This window comes from Triturus cristatus, chromosome 6, assembly GCF_964204655.1.
Source record: "Triturus cristatus chromosome 6, aTriCri1.1, whole genome shotgun sequence".
Classification (NCBI taxonomy): Eukaryota; Metazoa; Chordata; class Amphibia; order Caudata; family Salamandridae; genus Triturus; species Triturus cristatus.
The window spans coordinates 308,447,214-308,472,267 of NC_140589.1; positions in this window are offsets into that span (position 1 = coordinate 308,447,214).

Below are 25,054 nucleotides of genomic sequence, written 5' to 3' on the forward strand. Positions count from 1 at the left end.
AATCACCTCCTTCCTCACAGGACGCACACAGATCATCCGACTGCCTCCCCTCGCCTCCTTACCCAAACATATTATATGTAGCATACTAAAATGATTCTCCCTCAGCCCCACCCTGTTCAAAATCTACATGACCCCTCTCACAGGCGGTGGCAGATTCCACAGAGTTAATATAATTGCCTATGCAGATGACACTCAATTGATTCTCTCACTCACCGACGACCCCTCAAACGCCAAAAACAACTTCTGCAACACCATGACCAAAGTAGCCGAATGGATGGGAGACAACTGTCTCCAACTCAACTCTCACAAATCTGAAGTAATGATCTTCAGGAAGAACACCTCTGCATGGGAAAACAACTGGTGGCCTGTAGAACTCGAGCCCACACCGATCGACCATTCATACAACCTTAGCATCATCCTCATTACCCAACTGACCATGAAACGACAAGTAAACGCAGTTACCTCTTCCTGCTATTCTAAAAACTCTTTCTGCCAGCGCCTGGTAAGTCTCCTCTTCCTGCTTCATTGACTTCATAATGTTGAATAGTTTCACTCCGCGAAAGAACTTTAAGCTTTTTGATATTCTTGCTTCTTAAAGACGTTTCTTAATTTTTAGTTTTTAGACGTATTCTTGCAGACACATTCTTGCATTTACCTATTATACTTGAACCATTCTTGGTTTTGCTCCTGTGTCTCACTAACACCTAATTTCCTATTTGTGTTTCTCCTGCTAACATTCTGGAAAAGGATCAAGTTCTCTTATGTACATTTTGATTCGTTTGCACCCTTCTACATTAGTTTTTTATGCTCTAGGTTGAATACTACCTACATGAGCTTTGTAATGTATTTTTCTTTTTTTCTGCACTTTTCTTGGCATCATCTCTCCTAAGCTTGTAAACCTACAGCAACAAGGATGAGATATTGAAAAGGTTTCCACCTCTTTCCTCCAGTGGCTGTTAATGTCATTGCACACCTGGAAGGAAGGAGGGGGGAATTAGCTAGTTGTCCATCACTGTCTCAAATGGTCAAACAGCTTCACAGAGCTCGAGCACAATGGCTGTCATTTTTACCCACTTTCACAGCTCTTGCTCTATATGTACGTACTGCTAGCTGACATCATGCACCCAAGCTAAAATAGTAAACTTAATAAAGTATTGAAGGCATGAGAATTTGTGAACCCTCTGAGTCTCCCAGAATGCTGGTTTATTCACTAAGGACCTTTCACCCTTATCAAGACTATATTCTAATACCCTAGTTTACTACTGTTACAGGTTATACCAATCATCACAGGCAAGCTCCCTTGTTATAGGTGCTAACCTTCAAATTGGAAGGAGCAGGCTTAACGATGGAGCAGGCTTTTAAAGACCAGTATTGCCTGCTATGGTGTTAGATGTCCAAGGAAACTAGCACAAGAAGATCTTAGTGTCAGTGCCACCATTGCAGCCACTGATACAAATTCATACTCCTTCAAATGCATACAGATGTCAGTATAATGACATCTTGTAAATTCTGACAAGTGATCATCTATAATGAAAGTGGAGCCCAAATCCAGCAAGTTTAGACAACATATATTATAATTATCTAACAAAAAATACAGATCATTGGAAATATATGAAACCACTGATTAATTTTGTAATGTGTGGAACCTTTTATTGAGCTCAATGAAAATTTGAATTTCCACCACCCTTTTCAAAATTGTTACTCAATAGTGAAATTTAGAAATAGGGTGGCACTTTGTGAAGTCTTGTGTGTCTAGTTGTGTTATTTTCATAGAGGTTAGGAAAGATTAACACCAGGCATGCTCTGATTTTCTGAGGTCAACATTCAAGAAACAGTGTAGTGGTTTGATAGTTTGTTGGTGTATATCAGCTGTGAAAAGACTAACAAGATAGGGCAGTAATACCCCACTATCCACCCTTCACCTGATGAGATCCACCTTTGATGCAGCTATGCTCCAAAAGGTAATGTAACTTTGCAGAGTAGTGCAGTTGAAATAACACTTATTTCACTACAAACGTCTTATGATGTGGCGTGTTAGAAGTATGGCAAAGGTGATCTAACCAATATTTTTAAAGAACTAGTGCCAATAATGTCTGTCCCAGTACACAAAGTACTACATTTTCAGATAAAGAAGATGGTCCATGAAGATAGCATTTGCAAGATAACTGAAAAAAACTTTCTTTGAAGCTAACTTTGAAATGTTTTTCAAAAGAAAGGCCCTAAATCATTTGCTTTATTTAATAGCTCACTACTATTTTCTTGCAGCATTTATTAGACCACTATAGTATTTTCATGAGAAGAATGGACCTGGTGGATAATCAAGCAACTATAATAATATAGAAATTACCAAGGTGTTTGTGTATCCCTATTTAGGAATAGCTTTCAATGATAGACCCAACTGGGGCTCTCTGAAAGCTGGAAGCCACTCTAGCAAGAATTACAGAGTGGAAGACTGGGAAGTAAACTGGTCAAAGATATAATAACAAGTCATAAGTCCAGGCATTGTCCGGGTACCACGTACGGGCAGGTATATGGGGCATGTGTGACCAACATGGATTAGAGAGGGTGGAAAACGGCTTCATAAAAAGATTGTTAGCTGTATCCAAATCCACTAGCAACTTTATATGTCACACTGAAGTTGGACTACAATACACAAACAATGTAGTGAAGTTACAACTCTTAAGCCGTAAAAGGACCTAAAAATAGCCTGGATTTCATACTTTTATAATAACTTCAAGTGTTTGGACTTAAGTGTCCTGTGAAAATCACTGTTTTTAGCCAAATGTACAGAAGAGAGAATGCCCACAAATGCTGACAAAATCACTGTTTTTGCCTATGTCCAACTTTACCTTGAGTTAATATTACACACCACAGGTTTCTGATAACTAATCTAGAGCTGGATGTCATACATTTCCTTGTTGCCTTCCCCACGCAGGACATGTATGCTGCTAACTTACCTCCTTGCCTATGCGATGGTTGTTCCCCACGCTGCACTTTATTCTCTTTTGCAAGTTTTATTCTTTACTAAGAAAAATGCTCATTCTACCCATTTTTCAAACAGTCCAATTCTAGGCAGTACAGTACTGCTTTGGAGTTCTTACAGCCACTGCCACCAGTAGGGACATGCTATTTAACTGTAACTTTTGTACTGCATGCTATACCCTGAAGGTCCGCAACTGTTCTGAGAACTGATTTTTTAACCTATGCTTGTTTTATGACCTAAACACATTTAACACTTTTTATGTACGCTGTGTTGTGTAATATGTATTATTTTAATTTGTTCCTATTATGGTCATTGGATGACCGAATAAAGGAAGAATTGTTGAATGTATAGGAAACTACGTTCTTCATTACAGAATGAATTACAAGAAGTAAACTATGGTCCTGGATCTTGACAGTAGAACATCATCTTCTCGCATGTGATATGCTTGTTAGCTGTCACAGTGATAACCTCTTGCTTTTCCATAACTTGTTGACAATTAACTTGTATTCTATTAGTAAAAAAGATGCCATATTGTCATGTTCAATTTTCTGAGGTCAGAATATGTAGTACCATATATTGGCTCACACTAACATCTGATATTTATCCTGCTTAAAAATGACACAAGTATGGTATGAAGAAATATATTAAAACAAATTATTAGTATTAATACATGGTATTTCACAATACCTGAACAAAAGTTAATCTCTAATTTCCTTGTTACAATTGAGTTGCGACATCCCTAGTTCTTTGTATTAGCATATGACATAGCTGCTTCACTATAACTACTTATTGAGTTGAGTTGTGCACCTTTCATGAGTCAGCAATCAAGATGAAGATCAGGTCAGAGAGCATAAATACAATTGCAGTTTAGACAACAAAAACTTAAACTGGTCATTAAATGAAATATGTGCTTGTTTCTACACATTCTGAGCTAAAGCATTTATTTTAATTTTACTTTTCTCAAAGCTGATTTTAATATATTTCTGTATTAAATTACTGACTGAATTTTAGCATGTTTCATATAACACTATAGATATTGCTTATTTTTCATGTCTGTAGAAATACTATCTCTTTCAATTCAATTCAATTCAATATTAACTTTATTCGATTTAGATAAATTAAACCATAAAAGTTCAATAAAAATACATAAAAGTATCATTTAAATAACACATAATTTAAAAAAATACATTTTAAAATCCTTTCAGATGTATGATTGCTAACCCCTATTATTCTGCAATTATAATTAGCGTGCATTGATTTTACCTAGTTACTTTAACACAGATGAAAAGTTAGTGGAAGTAAATCCAAAAACCTCAGTTAAGGGTCTGCTATGCATTACTACCTAACTTTTTTCAGATAATCCTCTGTTCTATTTTGTAAAGGTAGTTTTAAAATTCACTAAAATCCATGAATTATTGGATTTTATGATGTAGTCAAAAATACTGTCAGCATTTCTCCCGTTAAAAGTGTACCTAAAGGGGACGTATGGGGATGAGATTTCATTAGAGAACATCAGATCATGTTTAAACATCAATTCATTTAGCCTATCCCCATATTGATTATGTATAAAATGTGTTTGGCCTACATCATCTGAGTTGATCAGACCGCTTATTTTATCAACGGGTAGGCTGCATAATTTACTATTAAAATCACCCCCTCATAAGGCTACCAGATTCTTGTTACTGGAATTGCCAAAATCTTCGTCCAATGTTCTCAAAGTTATTCCTACCTCACCTATGGTTGTGTTATTATAAAAAATGATCACTGCTAATCGTGCCGGTCCAGTACCTTCACAGATAATTACCTGATAACAGAGATTAACTACTTCTTTCATTATTTTAACCAATTGTAAATTATTAGAGGCAAAAATGCATAAGCCACCTTTTGATTTTCCAAGTAATGTAGGGGAGGCTGGAACGTGCAATGTTCTGTACCCATTTATGTGCATGGGCTCCGTAAGCCACGTCTCTTGGAGGCAAATTAATTTTAAGTCATCAATAAACTCTCACCATTCCGGATTGTCAATCTTGCTCCGGAGACCCACTTTTCAGAACAAAAATCCAATGCATTCAGGGCAAGTTTTAGAAGGACTCACTACACTGTTGGTTAATGAGGCTGTTGGGGTGAGATCAGTGGTTGATTGTGTGAAAGGACTCAGATTGCAAGTTGTTTGCCCCGCTCGAATAGATCTCCTCATTTCCTTGTTATGCTGGATGATACTAATCTCTATTCCTCCCACGAAACCCCCTTATGCCCCTCACCAAGTCAATCTAGTCCATCAAGATTAAATAAATTCTGGAACCGATTGCATGTTGGTGTTGGAACATATGGATTAGTTGATCAGTTAGTGTCCAATATCGAGCTGGGTTGCTAAAAATAGACTAGGGGGAGAGGGGAAACAGTAGGTACCATTACATGTGTATCCCTTGTACTGCTCAGAACCGTCTCCACCAAACTTGGTGTTGTAAAAGAGAGGAGAATGCAATCTCCTTGCAGAGTTTTCTGTGACTCACCCACCCAATTAACACGCCTTATCATTTATATGTCCTCAAACATCTGCTTAGTTAAACCTGTTCTGACCCCTAGCCAATTTAAGGCCTTATTTCTGAGAGAGGTCCAGCATTCTGCACTCTGCTGGGGTAGGATGGGGACATTTGCCAAGATAATTAAATAAGGAGTAGCTGCTGGAGGTAGATCTAAGAAGTCGGAAGTCTGTGCCGTAAAAGCTTGTGGGTGTTATGTGTTGTTTGGTGATTGGCGGACATTGCCTATGTTCTTCCCTCCTGTATGTCCTCTTTCAGGATTTATGGTAGCTGTTATCCCCTGAGTACTCTGGTGACATATTTGATTTAATAGACTCTGCATACTGCTTTTGTGCGTATTAGCATTAGCTGTGGTATCACATGGTGATTGTATATTCAATAAATCCAATACTTTGGTACATTTAGTTTCTAGGTTTTTTAGACGAATATTTATAGATTCTAGAGAGTCTTTCACAAATCATTAACTAGATTTAACTGCCATACATAGGAAGTCTAGACTTTGGTTCTTTTACTAGTCTTCTGATTAATTTCAACGCTTGTCGCAATTGGGCTAGTTTGCGGCTTGTTTTGTGGTTTAAAGCGTTTGTTCTGGGTTGACTCCTTAGTTGAAGTATTATTTGTGTTACCTTGTCGCAGTTTTTTAAATGCTTGGGAGGGGGTGAGGAGTCACAGTTAGATGAATGAATAGTTTCTGGTATATGCTGTATGCACCCATTCACGCCTTTATTATTCGTAGGAGGTCTACCTTTACCACAAATGTTACCATTAGTTATGGGCTTTCAATGATTATCGGTAGGAGAGTTAGAGGGTGTTTTAGGGGCCGTTATATGGTCCCCACAAACTAGCAGTGTTTCTTCGACAGAGGAGATTTGTTTCTCAATGGCCCCCATGCATCCAGATATAAATTAAATAAAATCAGGTGTTTGTTAAGTGCGACTACTCATCCGTAAGGGTCTCAAGGCGCTGGGGGATGTGGGGGGGGGGTTCGCAGGTTCCAGTCCATCAAGGAGGGGGCCTGTCGAGGAGCCAGGTTTTGAGGTTTCTTGCAAAGATGTAGAGCGATGTTATCTGTCTAAGGTGGAGCGGAAGGTCATTCCAGGCTCTGGCCGCGTGGAAGGAGAAGGAGCGGCCTCTTGATCTGGTCTTTCTGGGTTCGGGGGTCCACGGCGTAGGAGAGCTGGGCTGATTATAGGGTCCTTTGCGGTGCGTGGAATTTGAGTCGGCTATTCAGGTATGCTGGTCCGGTGTCGTGGAGGGCCTTGTGAGCGTGGGTTAGCATCTTGAAGGTGACTCTAACTTCGATGGGGAGCCAGTGGAGTGTGCGCAGGTGCTGGGAGATGTGGCAGTGTCTTGGCAGGTTGAGGACCAGTCTTGCGGCGGCATTTTGGATGTTCTGTAGCTTGCGGTGAGGTTTTTGTTTATTCCTGCATAGAGGACGTTGCCGTAGTCGAGTCTGCTGTTGACCAGGGCATGAGTGATAGTCTTTCTGTGTTCGAGGGGCATCCATTTGAAGGTTTTACGTAGGAGGGTGTGGAAGCAGGAGGACGAGATGGAGTTGATCTGGTGGTCCATTTTGAGATTTGAGTCCAGGATGATTCCCAGGTTGCATGCGTGGTCCGTGGGAGTGGGCAGGCTTCCGAGGGCGGGGGACCAGCAGGTGTCGTTCCAGTTGTCTCGGTTTGGGCCCATGATGAGTACTTCCATTTTGTTGGTGTTTAGTTGTAGGCAGCTGTTTTTCATCCATTTGGCGACGGCTTCCATGCCTTCTCGAAAGTTGTGTCTGGCAGTGTTGGGTCGTTGGATAGGGAGAGGATGAGTTGGGTGTCGTCTGCGTATGACACAATGTTGAGTCCGTAGGTTCTGACAATGGGGGCGAGCGGAGCCATGTAGACATTGAATAGAGTAGGGCTGAGGGAGGACCCCTGGGGGACTCCGCAGGTGGTAGGTGTAGGGTCCGAGAGGAAAGGAGGGATTCTGACCCGCTGCGTTCTGCCAGACAGGAAGGAGCAGATCCAGTCGAGGGCCTTGTCTTGGATCCATGCGTCATGGAGTCTGCGTATTAGGGTAAGGTGAGAGACTGTGTCGAACGCCGCTGAGAGGTCGAGGAGGATGAGGGCTGCTGTTTCTCCTTTGTTCAGTAAGGTACGGCTGTTGTCTGTTGCGGCGAGGAGGGCGATTTCCGTACTGTGTTTTTTTCTGCAGCCGGATTGGGAGGATTCGAGGATATTGTGCTCTTCAATGAATGTGGCGAGTTGGCTGTTGATGGCTATATGTAGATATATACTTTAATAGCGATGTTTGTGCTTTTTCTGGTGTGTGAGGCCTCCCACCATCCTCTGCTACTTTAGTCAGCAGAGCTCAAGAATAATTCAAGTACAGATCCCAAGTTCAATGCAATATGTGATGTGCTTCTGTAATGTTCTTAAATGTTACTATCTCGTTCACAAGAGCAGGACACCAAGGGGTATATGCACAAGAACTGCCACTAACTAATGCTAACGCTAGTTAGCGGCAGTTTTCTTAACCCGGCCTATCACCAAAAACTATTGCCCTGTTAGCGTTGTATTTACAATACGGCAATACATGTCGATAGTTCCAGGTAGCCGCGGTGAAAACTGTCAATAACAGTAGCGTGAAGACGATACAAATTCTGGCGTTAGCGGTTAAAACTGACAAAAGGCCCATTAGCAGGATAAAAACTCATGCTAGTCAGCCCAAAGTGACTTCTTTTGCCTCTAGAGGCAAAAATAGCCTATAAGTCCACCTCCAATGAAAAATAGGAAGCAAAACCAATGGAATGCAGAATGGAGCAGCCAGGGCCAAATGCAGCACAGATCAACAACCCCCCCCCCCGCAAGCCCAACAGCCAGGATGACTAGCCAGAGTCCCAGGGGAAGAGGAAACTCAGGGCTATAATCATAAAAAGAGGTGCATCACTGGGCAAAACCAGTGATGCATCACTTATCATTGCGCACTCCTTGAAACGGCATGGCATCCAAAATCTTAAAAGCACGGACAGTCTCTGGGGCCCAGAGGCTTCACTGGGCCTGCATCTGGGAAAAGGAGTGAGATGCGGAGGTGCTGTGGGGTTGCTGGGCAATGGCGGTAGACATTGAGGTGTCGTTGATCGCCCTTACCTGATGGTGCAGTCTGCCAGGTAGCATGGAGACACGTTGCTGACCTGTGTGAGAAGACTGGTGCCGCTTTGAGCTGTGAATGGTAGAGGCGCTCCTACACTCCAACGTAGGGCGGTCTGCATTGCATAATATGTGCCACCACTACACTGGGGTGCACGGAGGAGATTACCAATGGTGGGCCACGCCTCTCTGGATCACAGGCTGGAGGATGTTATGCTGTCCGGACGCTGTGGAGGGTGAGGCCCCTGACTGCACCAAACTGGTGTTGCAGGAGGGCTGCAACGTCACGCCTACAGGGGCCCTGTTGCATCACCTGCATCGGGAGGTTTCCCAGCGGACTTGGTGGCAACTGCTGTAGCCAGGCTTGTGAAATCCCACCTGGCTGAGGCTCCAGATGGCTAAGTCACAGATTTGAAGAGAGTGTAGCAAATTGCACCACAGTGTAAATGTCCAGGTGAGGAGAAGGCAGGACGCATAAAGGAGGAGGCCAGGGGGCCAAGTCGGGCCCAGGCCTAGCACCTGTGGGTGATGCACCCCCAGTGGTGGCTTATCCGCTATGGCAGAAGAGCATCGCCCCACTGCTTTCAAGCAGTGCATGAAGAGGAAACATAATATGATGGTAACTTTTTGAAGTACTCATGCTATGTTTCCTTTGTGGGCGGAAGGGTGCATGGGGCTGCTCTCCTCATGGAACATGGCAGGGACAGAGTGGTATGCCTGCTCAAGTGCACAATGACTGTTTGGTCGGCCTTCTCAGGCCCCCCAAAGCAGACATGCTCACTTCCCTGTTTGCAATGCTGGCTGAATTATAGCCTGCATGGAGTACATGCCCGCCCATGTAGCCCCTGGCTGAACGCCATGTCATGGCACTCAAGAACAATCACAGTGCTGCATTGCCGCATTGCGATTGGCTTAGGGGAGAGAACCTGGCTGCCTGCTTCCTGTTTCTGGAAGCAGACTCAGGAGAGCAGGAGCAGGGAAGATGGGGGACCCGGGCTCGAGGTAAGAATTGTAAAAAAATATATTTACAACCCCCGCCCCTTCAGTGTCCCCCTGCAGCACTACATAATGGCAGCCTCCGTGCCACCATGCACAGAGTGCATACCACTGGTGCACCAAAGGCAAGACCGACTGCATCAGTCTGCCCCTGGACTGCACCCAGTACCAAGGACCCTTCCTCTCAGACATTCCACCACTACGACGCCAACACCCTACTCGCCATCAACCCTGGACACCACACCAACTACCATCTAGCAACAACGTAGAGTTCTCTTTCACCCTGCACCTATGGGAACTGCAAACGTACTTTCTGCTACATCAGCACACCAGCGCCTCCTGCAGCCCAGCCAACCAACAGTGCAGCCGACCGACTCAACTGCATCCTCCTCAACATGCGGTCCCTCCACAAACACGCAACAGAAATCTGGGACCTCCTAAACGACACCTCTTCAGACATCACCTTCTTCACAGAAACCTGGACCAACCTCTGTTCCTGACCGGACATCACCATCACCATCCACGACGGCTATAAATTCAGCTACACGGACCACCCTGAGAGCCCAGGAGGAGGCATTGCCATTGTCTACAAAAGCACACTCCGACTGACCACGCACTCTAATAACCTAGCAGTGACCATGGAACACCTCCACTTCCAGATCCGGACCAACCCCAACATCTCCTTCTTCAGCACCCTCATCTACAGGCCCCCGGGCCATGAACCCCCATTCACCGATGCCATTATACACCTCATCACACCCCATTCTCTCCCATCCACTGACTACATCCTACTTGGAGACTTCAAGTTCAACCTGGACAACCCCAGTGACCAGAACACCACTCCCCTTCTGGGGAACCGTCCCAACATCGGACTCAAGCAGCTAGTAACCACACCAACCCACATAGCTTGACACACGCTTGAGCTTGTCTTCTCCACCAGTGGGAAATTCAACTACAGCCACACCACAGGATTCTCCTGTACGACCATCATTGTTTATATCACGCCTTCACCATGCTCACCTTATACCACTGCCATCATTGTTCTCCCCCATCGCAGCTGTATCAAGGCCCCTTAAGAACTTCCCGTCAACTCCCTCAGCACCACCACTCCGCCAAAGCTTACAGGTGCCAACACCGCAGTGCGCAACCTACATAGATATATCTCCAACTGCTCTGAAAACCCTGGCACCCCTCAAGAAGAGACCAGGAAACAACACTCCAAGAAGGCCAACTGGTTCACTCCCGCCTCGCTAGTCCAGCCCCACCTCCAGACATCTCGGGAAGAGATGGAGCCACAACATCAACCAACTCCGCAACACAGTCACTCTTGCACCATGGTGCAAGGGGCCCAGCACTGTCGCATGGCTGCCATTGTGCGCCAACGTAGAGGAAAAAGACAGGGGGGCTTATTCATGAGCCCATTCTGACAGTTTCACCCACCTGTGTGTCATTTTCTTGACGTACTTGCAGCGTGATTCTTGCATCATGTTGCGCTGTATTTGCAAAGTGACACATCTGGGAATATGTGTGACCTTGTGAAGCCCTGTGCCACATTATACCTGCATCAGGCATGATGTATGCAGGGTGGGCGTTCCTACGCAACAAAGCCTCATATGAGTGGCGCAGTGAAATCCATCAAATTTCACTACAACAATTATAGGACGCCCCTGAGCCAGTACTTTATGCCTGCCTCACAGGAGGCGTAAGGGTGAAGAAGTGCCACAGGGATAGGCTGGACCCATGCATTGCTGGAGTTGTGTTATGATTGAGACACAATTGCAGCAATGTGTGACTTTAGCGCTGACAGATACATCATGATTCCAGACGTATCTGTCATTAATTGCAACATGGACTGCCGTGCTGTGAATACAGCACATCCATTGTGGCGCACAAAGGGCATAGTGAAAAGTGTTGCAACGCTGTTTTGTCGCAGCTATGCAACACTTTTCATGAATGAGGTCCAAGAATGCACCTTATGTTTGTCACAGGGCAGCGCAGGAACATTCCTTGCAGCGCTGTCCACCACCAAATTCTTTTGAAATGAGGCCCAGGTGTTTACACCATTGTTAATACCAGCTATTTTCTGGTCAAAAAAACTACCTCTAACTGGACATAGAGGCAGTTTTTTTGGTTTTGCACCATACAAGGAATTCCTTGTAAATATTGCGAAGTGGGGTTAGCGGCTGTATTTGCAGGGAAACGCCTACCTTGCATCCCATTTTCGTTAAGTCCCGCTAACAGAAGTGGCGATCTTAAAAATCCACGTTTATGCCGGAAAACTGCCACTATCTGCGGTTTGCAGCAACTTATAAATAAGGCAGTAGAAAAAAAGATGCCCTAATGTAAAAAAATTAACGCTACGGTGGCGTTATCTCCTTGTACATATGCCCCAAGGGACCTTTATGGAAGTCTTGCCTCACATTTGCACCATGTAAAGTTTACATGCGTGACGCAGGTCTCATGAGTAAGGTGATGGAGCGCAAATCTCTGCATTGCCTTAATCTGCACCTGGGAGTCGTTCCATGGGGTTGCAGTGGGTTTTCACATGCAACACCCATGGAATTTGAAGCTGCCACAGATCTTAAAAGTGATGTCAACCTGGGGAAGCACCAAATCTGTACGCCTTCAGACGTCAGAAGTAACAAGGAGAAATACGTTTATTTCCCCTCGTTTTTTTCTCTTTACATGTAAGAGGAAAATACCTCTTAGGATTGTTTTTGTGCAGGAAGGACACCATCCTGCACAAAACCAATCCTGCATGCAACAAAGGCACCCTTGCACCACTGTGCAAGGGTGCATATGTTGGTGCTAGGCTGCTCAAACAGCACAAGCACAGGGAGAAAGGACAGCAGTGCACCATAGCGCTTAAATTCAGTGCATTCCTGCCCTTTCACATTGGTGTAGGGCAGCGCAACCAGAAAACGTGCTGCGCTGCCATACGCTTATTTCCCCTAAATAAGCCCCCAAATATTTAAACAGTTTGTGGGAAGGGTGTTTATGTGCCCATGAATTTCCAAGAAATGAAATACCCTCTGACATTACTTAAAAGGGTATTGTAAGTCACCATGGAGTTCCATGACCTTATAAAGGAATTCCCCAGTGATTTGAACATTCTTATAACGTATGACAGAGCATATAGTACTCTGAATAATAATAATAATAATAATAATGATGCTAATAATACTAATAATACTAAGAAGAAGAAGAAGAATTGTATTGTTTTAATTACATGATAAATACATGATATTTGAGATATGAACTGCTGTGTCTTGCGGTGAGAGCCTGAAGTATTTTCTTGCAATTTTTCAAACTAATATTTCAACCTTTAACCAGCCTCTATGATGCTTCTTAGTGTTTTGAATGAAAGGAAATTAATGTATGTCTTAACACACATGACCCATTAGAGGCAAATATTCTCATGATGATGTTCTTATGCAGCCAAACCAATCCATATAAAATGAAGGTATGAGTCCTCTCAAGCATATTCGATTTTGGCGTGATATTAAGCTGAACGTGGGCATTGAAAGAAATTGAGGGGAGGCACTTCTTCCTTCGAGAGTGACCATAATGTGTTGCTTTTTCATATGATTGCTGAAATGAATAGTCAAACATAAATGGTACTGCACCTACTGCAATCATTCTATGTGTTGACACCTCTACATCCCTGTCAAAAATTTAGAAAGCTATTTAAGCTTCATGGACTGGCAGATTTAATCCAAATAAACTCAAAATCCACAGATTCACTTGACTGTATGTTATGTTTTTCATGTTTCAAACATGCACCCCTAAAATAAATTTGAGGGAGGGAAACAGTAGTCTTTCTGTTCTGCATCCTGCTTCCCTTCCAGCCAGAACAAGCAAGGGCATAGGTGGGGATCCTGAAGTCGAGCAGCAACTCATTAGTCTAGCCCTTTAGGGCTTGCCAATACCTTCCATGTTGAAAGTGTGTTACAATTGGCCTGGTAGCCAGTAAGGATGGCAGTGAGGTAGCTTTACTATCTGCTAGGTCTGAGGTGGGGGTAAACTGTGTCTTCCTCACTTACATTACTTTGGTGTACACACGCTCTTCAAGCACCATGGAATATGCTAAATGCATGGTAGCTAATAGCACTGCAATGACTTCTGTTTTTTATCCAAATAACGAACCAATATGAAAGGTTTTAACCACTTACATATATAGGGCCCTACTCACAAAGGTAATTTTACATGTGTAGATTTACAACAAGCATTTGTAGTAAATTAACTAGTTTTCCCATTAACTATTTACTAGTAGAAACTTAATTAAAAGTGTTGACTTACATGTCCCCTTACATTTCCCCACCCCCTGAGTTCAGGTTGATGAGCCTAATTTATGAGTTTAAAGTTACTACAGTCACATGTAGGTGAAGGTCTCTGCCACATGGAAAGAGATCTCCCCAATGCCAAAGGTTAGGAAAAAGTTTAAAAATGTATTAAACTTCAGAAAATAGTAACAATATGTTTAATTCATTTCCAAAAGCAAAACAATTTTATATTTTTCTTTGAATGTAGGATAACAGAAAAAAAGCTACAGGTTTGTTATCTTAATTTTTAATTATAAGTATAATTAGGTTGCTAATATATATTTTATATTAAAGTAATAAGTATATTTTATTTTTATATCTTAATTTTAACATTAAATTCAATGTATGTATATATTTAAAAAGGTAGAACAAGTTAATTTAAGTTAGTACTAGCCCCAGTGGGCTTTTATTTTAATTCTCTGCCTCGATTATTTTGTATGTGAAGATATTGCAGTACCAGTAGTTGGCCATGTGTGGCGCTGTACTTACTACAGTACTGAGCTAGAGTACATTTACCACAGTTGTGGGTCTATAGTCTCTATAGAAGTGCAGTTTGTGAGTAGCTTACTCTTTTGTGAATAGGTGCATGTGATTCCCCTAACCCTTCCTTAATGGTTCCTAAACCCCTCCTTACTCCTCCCTTTAAGTCCCCCCATTTAGTAGTAAGTATTACCCATTTTCCAGACACTCCCCCATCTATTCTATATTTGCTACTAAAACCTAAGTTTTTTGTGCCAGACCTTCCCAGTCAGGTGGCAGATTTCCCTGCTCCAGCGCTTTGTTGCAGACTTCCAGGAGTCTATCCACCAGTATTGGTGCAAATTGTCTGTAAAACTCTGCCGGGAGACCATCAGATCCGGGACACTTGGCAGGCCTGAGCCGGAATATAGCCTGACTCAATAGCTCCTTGGTCATTGGGGCATCCAGTACTTCAGTCACCTCAGACCCAGTTGCCTGCAGTTGTCGGCAGAAGCGAACGGCTCCTCTTATGCTTCGCGCGCTGCTATTTGCTATATGGAAATTATTCTTAAAGAAACTCTAACACATTTTAGGCTTGCTGCGCATTTTACTAAGGAAATTCAGATGTTGCACTAACTTTGTTTTTAATCGTCTTTTTAATCAATTGTGCTTACTTGTTGTGAAGTTGTGTGAAGCGGCCTCTGCACCTTCCCGGTCCACCACAGGCATTAGCGGTCTGATTGTTGTGGAGGGAGCACTGCTCTGGCCCGGCCGGCGTGGTCTTATTTCCACTTCCGGTTGCCATCCTACGGCCGCCATCTTGCAAAGGGAGGCGGTCTAGTCTTTTCCTCTCCCTGTTGCAGGACTTACTATATAGGATGCCCATGGCGCGGGAGCGCAACTATTAAGTCTGCAGTTGTCGGCAGAAGCGAACGGCTCCTCTTATGCTTCGCGCGCTGCTAATTGCTATATTGAAATTATTTTTAAAGAAACTCAAACACTTTTTAGGCTTGCTGCGCATTTTACTAAGGAAATTCAGATGTTGCACTAGCTTTGTTTTTAATCGTCTTTTTAATCGATTGTGCTTACTTGTTGTGAAGTTGTGTGAAGCCGCCTCTGCACCTCCCCGGTCCACCATAGCCATTAGCGGGCTGATTGTTGTGGAGGGAGCACTGCTCTGGCCCGGCCGGCGTGGTCTTATTTCCACTTCCGGTTGCCATCCTACGGCCGCCATCTTGCAAAGGGAGGCGGTTTAGTCTTTTCCTCATCCTGTTTCAGGACTTACTATACAGGCTGCCCATGGCGCGGGAGTGCCGGCGGCACGCCGAAGGCAAACCCGTCCGCGCCTGGACGCCGCCAGATGCCAGACATGATGGTGGTTCCCAATCAGGGGTGCTAAGTTATACCAGGGAGTATTTGAAGTCCATCGGTCAGCGAGTCAGACCATATGGACAGTATCAAGGGGATGTAGCAGAAGGACCTTTTTGTTGTCCAAAATGTGGCTATAGTTTCTGCTCCTCATTTCCCCCTACCCCCTCTAGACCTACCATGAAAATACTACATCTCAATGTCCGTTCCATGGTGAAACACTATATGGAGATTCATGACCTCACAGAGGACGAATCTCCAGATGTGTTTTTTATTACCGAATCCTGGTTGACTGGTGCTTTTGTGGCTGAACCTGGCCTCGCTCTGCCCCTGTGGTTCAGTATTCTGACCCTCAACAGGGAGTCTAGAGGCAGCGGTATATCTGTTATTTTCAAAACTTGCTACTGCTGCACATTCATCAAGGAGGAGGTGGCCGGGTGCGAATGCACTCGTTTTGCTATCTCCTTTAATGCACACTCCTCCATTTCTGGCCACATAGTCTATCGCCCCCCTGGACCTATTTCTGACTTCAAGCCAGCCATTATTGAGGCCGTTAGCTCCCTGGCACTAACGGCTTCAAATTTCTGCCTTGTTGGTGATCTTAACCTTCACTTTGACTGCCCCAATGACCCCGACATCAGCAGCTTGCTTGCTGATTCCGCTGCTTGTCAATTAAAACAGTGGGTAGTGGGCCCTACCCACTCGGCCAGGCATTTACTCAACCCGGTCTTTTCTAACATCCCCTCGTTTTTGGTTCAGACACCCAGCCCGGTGTGTTGGACTGACCACTTTTTAGTTACTTTCTCCTTTCCGATCTCCAAGTCCATACCCAGAACCAACCTCAAGGCTACTCTTAGACGTTGCTGGCATAAAATTAATATAAAAGATCTATTTTCCATCCTGGCATCCTCCGCACCTATCCTAGACACTGATCCCGAGCAAGCTTATAAAGCATTCTGTGACTGGTTACTTCATGCTCTAGACACTTTGATTCCTGCCAAATGGTCAAAGGGTCGCTGTTCAAAGTCTAATCCCTGGTATGATGACTCTCTGGCAGCCTTGCGTAGCATCTGTAAGAAGCTAGAAAGGGCCTGGAGAAGGGCCTACGACCCTGGGGCTAAAAAGCTGTACCGGGATGCGAATAAACGCTATCACAAGGCCATACATCAGGCGCGAACGGCCTACCTCTCTAACGAGATTAAGTCTAGCAAAAATCCTGTAAAAAGCATCTTTAAAATACTTAATGATTTCAAAACCAGGAAAGATCCTTCCACTCCGTGGATCACGTCTGAACAGCAATGTGAGGATCTAGCCACTTTCTTTGTTCAGAAAGTTGAAGCCATCTATAAATCCTTTGCCATTGGCCCGATGGACCCTGCAGTCACATCAGATCCTCGGCCCACCATTACCCTGGCAGCCATCCCTCCTATCTCCCAAGACAAATTCCTTACTCTAAGTATGAAGGTAAAATCGGGTTCCCCTATTGATCCCATGAGGCCTGCCCAATTCAGAGATGCTTTACCTATTTTATTGAAACTGTTACGTCAGATCATGAATGCCTCCTTCTCCACGGCGGTGGTGCCCCTGTCATGGAAACAAGCAAGGGTGGTTCCCTTGCTGAAAAAACCAACACTGGACCCAACTAAACCGGAAAACTTTTGACCCATATCCCTCCTGCCTTGGGTAGCAAAAATTGCTGAGGCCCATACTAATAACATTCTCTCAGGCTATCTGAACAACATTGGTGCCTTTGACCGCTCCCAGAATGGTTTCCGCCTGGAGCATAGTACCAAGACCACGCTTTTAGCAGTGAGCGAACATCTACGGACCATCCTGCATGAGGGACAAACTGCGGCTCTCATCCTGCTTGACCTCAGCGCCGCGTTCGACACGGTCTCCTATAAGATCCTCCTGAGCCGCCTAGAGGAGGTGGGGGTGGTAGGTCCAGCCCTGGAGTGGTTCCGTTCTTTTTTATCTGACAGATCATTCCAGGTCTCGGCCCCCCCACTTCGTCTCACACGCTCATGTCATCAAGCAGGGGGTTCCTCAGGGCTCTGCATTAAGCCCTGTTCTATTCAATCTCTATGTTCAACCCCTGGCGGCGGTGGCGAGGGATTCTGGCTTGACCATGGTTTTGTACGCCGATTATACGTAGCTGGTGGTGGCCCTCTCCGATGACCATACTCTGGGCGCTGCGCATTTTCGGGGCGGCCTAGCAGCAGTCGCGCATTGGATGACCACCAACTGCCTTCAACTTAATACCAACAAGACAGAAGTGCTGCTGGTGGGGAGAGACAAGGGGCTCTGGAGCAAGCATAGGTGGCCTGTGTCTCTGGGCAGTGCCCCCACCCCTAAGCTGGTTGTAAAAAACGTAGGGGTCTGGTTTGACTCTAATCTTGGGTTTCAGGAGCATACCAAGAAGATCGCTGGCGCTTGCTTTGGTCTCCTCCGGGGTTTGAGACCTATGCTGGGCTTCTTTGATCCACCTACCCGCCGGCTGATAGTCCAAGCAACTATTCTGTCTCGGTTAGACTATGCTAACTCACTCATGTTGGGTGCCAATAAGGAGCAGTTACGTGCCTTTTGCGGGTCCAGAACGCAGCTGCCCGAGTTTTATTGCAGCTCCCTAGAACTTGCTCTGCGACGGGTGCCTTGCGGTGCCTGCACTGGCTGCCCATGCCTCAAAGGATTCAATTCAAGGCACTATGCCTGACCTTCAAAACCTTAAAGCTGTCCTCCCCTGAGATTTTGTCTAACTTTTTGATCCCCTATGTACCCACTCGCCAACTGCGCTCAGCCGAGCAATTCTTGGCAATGGTCCCCCGGGTGAAGCCCCTCAGGGTCAGTCGTTTCGGTACCTTGACGCCAAACTATGGAAATCCCTCCCTGTTCAGATTCGTCAGCTAGATTGCCTGTTGTCCTTCCACAAAGCTATCAAAACCTTCCTATTTCCTACGGTCTAGCTTTTGCTCTCTACTGACACTGCTTCAAGTGCCGGGATGCCTCTCCACTGAGGCAGCTGTGCGCTATACAAGTATACCTAACAATAACAATAACAAGCTGTGAAAGTTCAATCTCATTCTGATACGCCTGCACTGCCTCCAAACCTGGGGCAGGTTGAAGCGTGTACACTGCTTGTAGGTGGGTCGGCAGAGTTTCAACAATTACTGATTGTGCATACACTAATGTTCCTCCAGCATCCCGGATCTGCGTTATTGGGGTCCCAGATTATTCCTGCTGCACTAATCGCGCCAATAATGCTCCCATTCTATCCACTTCTCTATACAGCCATTGACGGTAGACCGTATGGACATGTTTTTCCAATCTACGAAGATCCGTCAACTGCCCCTCTCTGGCCATTTCCCACTCCCCCCACTTCCGTGGGGACTTGGCAATCTCAGCTTCCAGTCTGCCCAGGTCTGCCTCATGTGCAGCCACATCTTGCTCAAGGCTGTCTCCGTACCCCATAGGTTGTTTTTATGCAAATTCCCATCATGACCACTTTCATAGCTTCCCACTTGCTTGCACTACAGGAGGCGGATGCCCAGTTCTCCTCAAAGTATCGCTTTAGCTCCTCCGAGATTATGGCTACAAATGGGGGGTCCATCTGAGCATCAGTATTAAGTCATCATGGGGGGTTTCAGATCTGGTCGCTCTCCCCTTCAGTTCCATCAGGACTGTGGAGTGATCAGATATCTACCTAGGTAGATACGTTATCCCTCCCACATTCCACCCCAGATCAGTGGAGAGGAACCAATAATCCAGCCTACTGGAGGTCCCAATAGCAGGGGTATAACAAGAGAACTGACCGGCGCCAGGATTGCGCCTGCACCATATATCTTGACATTGCATGCATTCCAGCATATCCTGTAGTGTGGTGGACATTCTAGGTTTAGTATGGGGATGAGGGGGTTTACGATTGAGGAAGCCATCTAGGACACAGTTACGTCTCTGGACAGTATCATCGGTGCCCCCTAGGTAGGGCGATGCCGCCTCCATGAGACCGGGGAAGAAAGACACGCTGTCCTCCTTCTGGGCATAAACATATATCATGCACATCTCCATACCGTCTAATCTCCCATGTAGGATAACATGCCTCTCCTCCAGATCCACCATTTGATGTAAATGCTGAAAAGGCACTCTTAGCGCCACCCAGATAAGGGCCCCTCTGGCAAACCCAGAGTAAGATGTGGCGAACAATTGCCCCCTTCAGCGCTTCCGCAGGCACGGAATAGTGTCCTCCCAGATATGTGTCTCCTGCAGACAGGCTACCACTACCTTATACCTCTTCAGGTATGCAAACACTCGCCTGCGCTTCTCAAAGGCCGCAATGCCACAGACATTCTGTTAGATCTGGGGGTCTCTAGTTGGCAGGGTAGGTTCCACTGTCCAAGTAGGGACCCTTGCTTCTAGTCAGGGAAAGGGGGATACACTGTTAAGATAACCCCTGCTCACCCTCTAGGTAGCTTGGCCTGAGCAGTCTAGGCTATCAAAGGCAATGTGTAAAGTATTTGTACCAACACTCACAGTAACACAGTGAAAACACCACAGATTTACTCCACACCAGTTTTAGAAAAATAATGTATCTTTACTAAAAACTTCACAAGACCAAATACTACAGACAAACCAACATATAATTCAAAAGGTTACTTTAAAGATAGTTCAAGAGTTTGCAGAAAGTACTCCAGGATGTCAAAATCAGTGTCCTGCACAATGCGACTCTCAATGCACAAAATGCGACACTCTCGTGCCCAACAGTACCTGTAGTTGCGATAAGGTTCCCAAAAGCTATAACAAGGAGGATGGCAAAGGCGATGCGATGCTCCTGAGATCCTGGGGAGGCTTTGCAGCAGCCCTGCTTCACGCAGCAGAGGTGGATGCGCCGGCTCCGATCTGTAGGGGGAGGATGCGATACCTTTGACTTTCATTGCGTAGGTTTCTTGGGGGGAAGCTTCACGCACAGGTTCGATGCGACACTCTTTGATGTGGTGCGATGCGTGGCGCAGCGTTGCCTTCCGGCGCCGCAACTCTCGATGCGCCACGGAAAGGGACTCTGCGTCGACGCACGCAGCGACTGGAGACTTTTCACGGACCGGCAGTGGGGCGGCCCGCAAACTGGTTCTGCGACGACCCTCGCAGCGTCAGGAATCTTCTCGCACCGGGACGATACTCGACGCACTCGGCGATGCGGGGACCCTGCGTGTTGCGATGGTGCCGCGATGAAATTTTCCTCGCACTCTCGTCTTGCGACACGCAATCGGATGATGCGTTGGGTACCAGTCACTCTTGTTCACGCTTCTGCTTCCCAGCTCCCAAACACAGCAAAACGACCTCCTGAGGCCCCAAGACTGGGCAAGCACTCCAAGGCAGGTCAGAACTCTCTCAGCAGAGTTCCAGGGGAGCTGGTGGTGAAGTCCTTTTGTTCCTGGGACTTCTTAACAGGGAGCCAGCTCTTCTCAGGCCCTTGGAGATCAGAATCAAAAGAAGGTGACACAGCAAAGTCCTTCCCCTCTCCTTGGCAGCAAAGCAAAACAGCAAGCAGGCAGTCTTCTCCTCTTCAGTCCTTTTCAGCTTTCTCCTTGGCAGAGGTTTCTTCTTAGTTCCAAAGTGATCTAAAGTTTAGGTGTCTGGGGTCCTCTTCTTATACCCCTCCAAGCCTTTGTCTCTCTGTGATTCAGTGGGGGGATTCCCCTGCTCAAACGGGTTCCTGGGTGTGCTCTGCCCTGGAGCACCTGGTTCCTTTCAGAGTGAGGGGCAGGGTCGTTAGACGCTCAGCAGGAGGTGGAGCCTTCTTTGTTCCAGCAGAGGCAGAGTCCTCAGCCTGGCCAGCAGGGGTGGAGCCAGCTTTGTGTTGGCAGGGGCAGCCCTATTCAAACCCAGGGACTACTCCTCCCACCCATCTAAAGCAGATCTCCCTATTCACCCTGCTGCTGACTCATCCAGGCTCCTGGAGCCACCTAGCCCATCACATGACACCAGTCAGCCAACCAGCACACAGGCACACAGGAAGGTTAAACAGGAGAATAGCTACTTTCTAAAAAGTGCTATTCTCACACAGTGAATTTAAAAACCATCTTGCTAAAAAGATGTATAATTAAATTCTGAACACAAAGATACCAAACTTGGATTTTCTACCTTGCCCTTATGGGAAGATAGGCATGTAAACAGCCTTCCCCATTCTATCCTATGGGCAAGATAGCCTCTCAGCAGTGAAAAACGAAAATGGCTGTAATTATCTACCAGGGCATGTTACACACCTCAGTACATGCCCTACCTTTCAGATACACTGCACCCAGCCCAGGGGGGTACCTAGGGCCACCATAGGGATGCCTGACATGTACAGAAAAGGAAGGATAAGGCCTGGTTAGCGGGTGCACTGGCCAGGTCGACATGGCAGTCCTGGACTGCACATAGGCACTGCAAGCAGGCCTAAGACATCATTTTAGCGCTACTCCTGTGGGTGGCACAATCAGTGCTGCAGCCCACTAGTAGCATTTGAATCACCAGCCTTGGCACACTCAGTGCACTTTACTAGGGGCTAACAGGTGAAACAAATATACCAATCATGGATAACCAATCAATATCACAATTTATACAGAGAGCATATGCACTTTAGCACTGATCAGCAGTGGTAAAGTGCCCAGAGTCTTATTGCCAACAACCACGGGTCAGAAAAAATGAAGGAGGAAGAAGCAAAAAGTTTGGGGATAACCCTGCAAAAAGGGCCGTTTCCAACACATTCCATGTAATTAAAAATTATTGTTCAGTCTAGAGAGTTCTGCTCTGTTGCTCAGCCGTTTGCCTGATCTAATTGTCTGTGTCCTCACTGGGGTGATGATGGCTCTGGGCAGGGCTCCCGGCTTCGGAGGAGTGACCAATGCTTTATGTGCTCTCGCAACGGTGAAGAACTTTGAGAGCACAGCAGGATTCCGAGGGTCTGCTTTTCGGCTCCACCTGTACCAGGCCTCTTTTCTTTGGTGCCGTCCCCACCGGGACTGGGAGCATATACTATACAGGCGCTCATGTGGATGTCTCCCCCGGTCAGCTCCGCAGCTGCCTCCGGGGTCTCGCGTCCTCCACAGGCATGCACAGGTATCCATCTCCACTGCAAAATGTCCGCCGGAGCTCTTCTGCTGTCTCTTGAGCCACGGTGGTTTTAAATATAACGTACTGCGGCTGTGTCTTGACTATTGTCCACTTCAACAGAGGTAAGGCCCTTCCTTTACTACTACGACGTTGATTTTGTGATATTTTTCAGCCCCAGGATATTGTCGGATATTTGGAGTTAATGGGAGCTCTCAGGAGCACGTCTACTCTGCCATGTTACTTGGCCATGCCCCCTCCGCATCTGGTCTTCTTGATGTGCGGGAGGTGTGCTCTTGCCAGGGACGCAGATCGAAGGTCTGTGTACCAGCTGGGTTGTTTGTTGTTCTTGGAGGTCTTGTTTCTGGTGGGAACGGTGCAGTTGGCGCAGTCGGTGAGCCATTTATTGAAGAACTTGATGTCGACATCGAGGTTCCCGGTGTGGTTGGGTTGGCTTTTCTGTAGAGTTTTAGTCCGGTTTTCTTCTGATATTTCGCCTTAATGTCTTGATGGCACTTTGGATTTTTTCTGTTGAGGGGGCTTGGTGGGTGGGTATCTTGAAATGTATGATATAGTGGTCGGACCAGGTGGTGGTGATCCTGTTGTTGAATCAGAAAATAGTCAACGGTGTGTCCTGCTGTGTGGGTTGGTCATTGAGCAAGCTGGGAGAGTCTTAGATTCCTGAGGCTGTCAAGGAGGGCTGTGAAGTTTGCACCTGTTGTGTCTTCTAGGTGGAAATCGAGGTCCCTGAGGAGGATGTAGTTGGTTGATCTGATGGAGAGGGAAGTAATGAAGTCTGCCATGAGGTTGCAGAATCCCGCTCGGGGGCCCAAAGGGCAATAGCCGAGGGTTCCCTTAAGGATGGTAATGTAGTCTATGTGTATTTTAAAGTGGAGATGTTCCATAAGGTTGGTTTCCGAGTCTGTGGAGTTGGTGCAATCAATTGTGTTTTTGTGGATAATCGTGAGTCCTCAGCCTGGTTTGTGGGTTTGGTCCGTGTGTATTATCTTGTAGGTAGGTGGGATGGCTGAAGAGATGTACGGGTTGGAGGCTGGGTTAAGCCATGTATCGGTTAGGAAGAGAAGGTCAGGTGTGCTGCTGTTTAGGATTTAAGTAGAGTGTTTCTCGAGAAATCAGAACATGGCAGATAGTTAGTGTGGGGTGTGATGGCATGCGTTTGTTGTTTTAGAGGTGGTGGTAGTGTCGGTGTCTGAGGTGTCGTAGGTGAAATCACAATGGGTGCAGGAGAAAGGCCCTCCAGTTGTGCTGAGGGATAGCAACAGCAGCATTTTTATTGGTATGTGTTTTTATGGTCACGGAGGATTGTGAAATAGTAGTGATGACGTTTGTTGGCTCAAGTGGCGACTATGGTGTTGCTTTGGATAGTTGGGGGGCAGGTTTCCTGGTGCTGGGCATAGTCCAGGCGCAGATAGACTTGTCTTTGGCACGCATTAGTCGCGCCAGCTGCGCGGTCACACTGTGGCCTGAATTAAGTAGGTCCTGGGGTGGGCAGACCTTCTGTTGATGGAAAGAACAGTGAGAAGGAAAACCCAGGGTGGGTAAACCCAGACAGCAGCTGTGTCCCTTGCTCATTAGGGGGTAACTGGATCAGGCTGTATTAAGCAGGTACTGGAGGCCACTGGCAAGTGGCAAGGTAGGTGCCCAGGTGCCTACGTAAAATACACCTCTCTTCCTTGAACAACTCCTTTTGAATGAAAAAATTGTCTATTAATTTATACAAAATGAATTACTAACCAAATGATAAACGCAAACATTTCTTCTGTAGTCATACCCCAGAATTTGTTTTCTGGGACCTGGAGCACAGAGATATCTTTCATATTTGCACCTATGAAGGAATGCAAACAAACAAGCATAAACAAACAGGCATATTGACTCAGACCTACACTGTTCTTTTTACCTACCTCGTTCATTGTTATCAGGTCTGTAAACATTAATGTGTGCGTTTACAATCGTAAGGACGCATTTTGCTTTGTTGTTTCGAATCCTGAAGTAAAAATTGACTCCTGCGTTCATCAAATCCAGTTTAGGAGCTTCTCGACTAGCATTATAAATTAACCACTGTGTTGAAGCTTATTTAGCTTGACATTTAGATTGTTGATATGAGCTAAATATCAGCGGGGAAGAGATAAAAGCCACATGAAT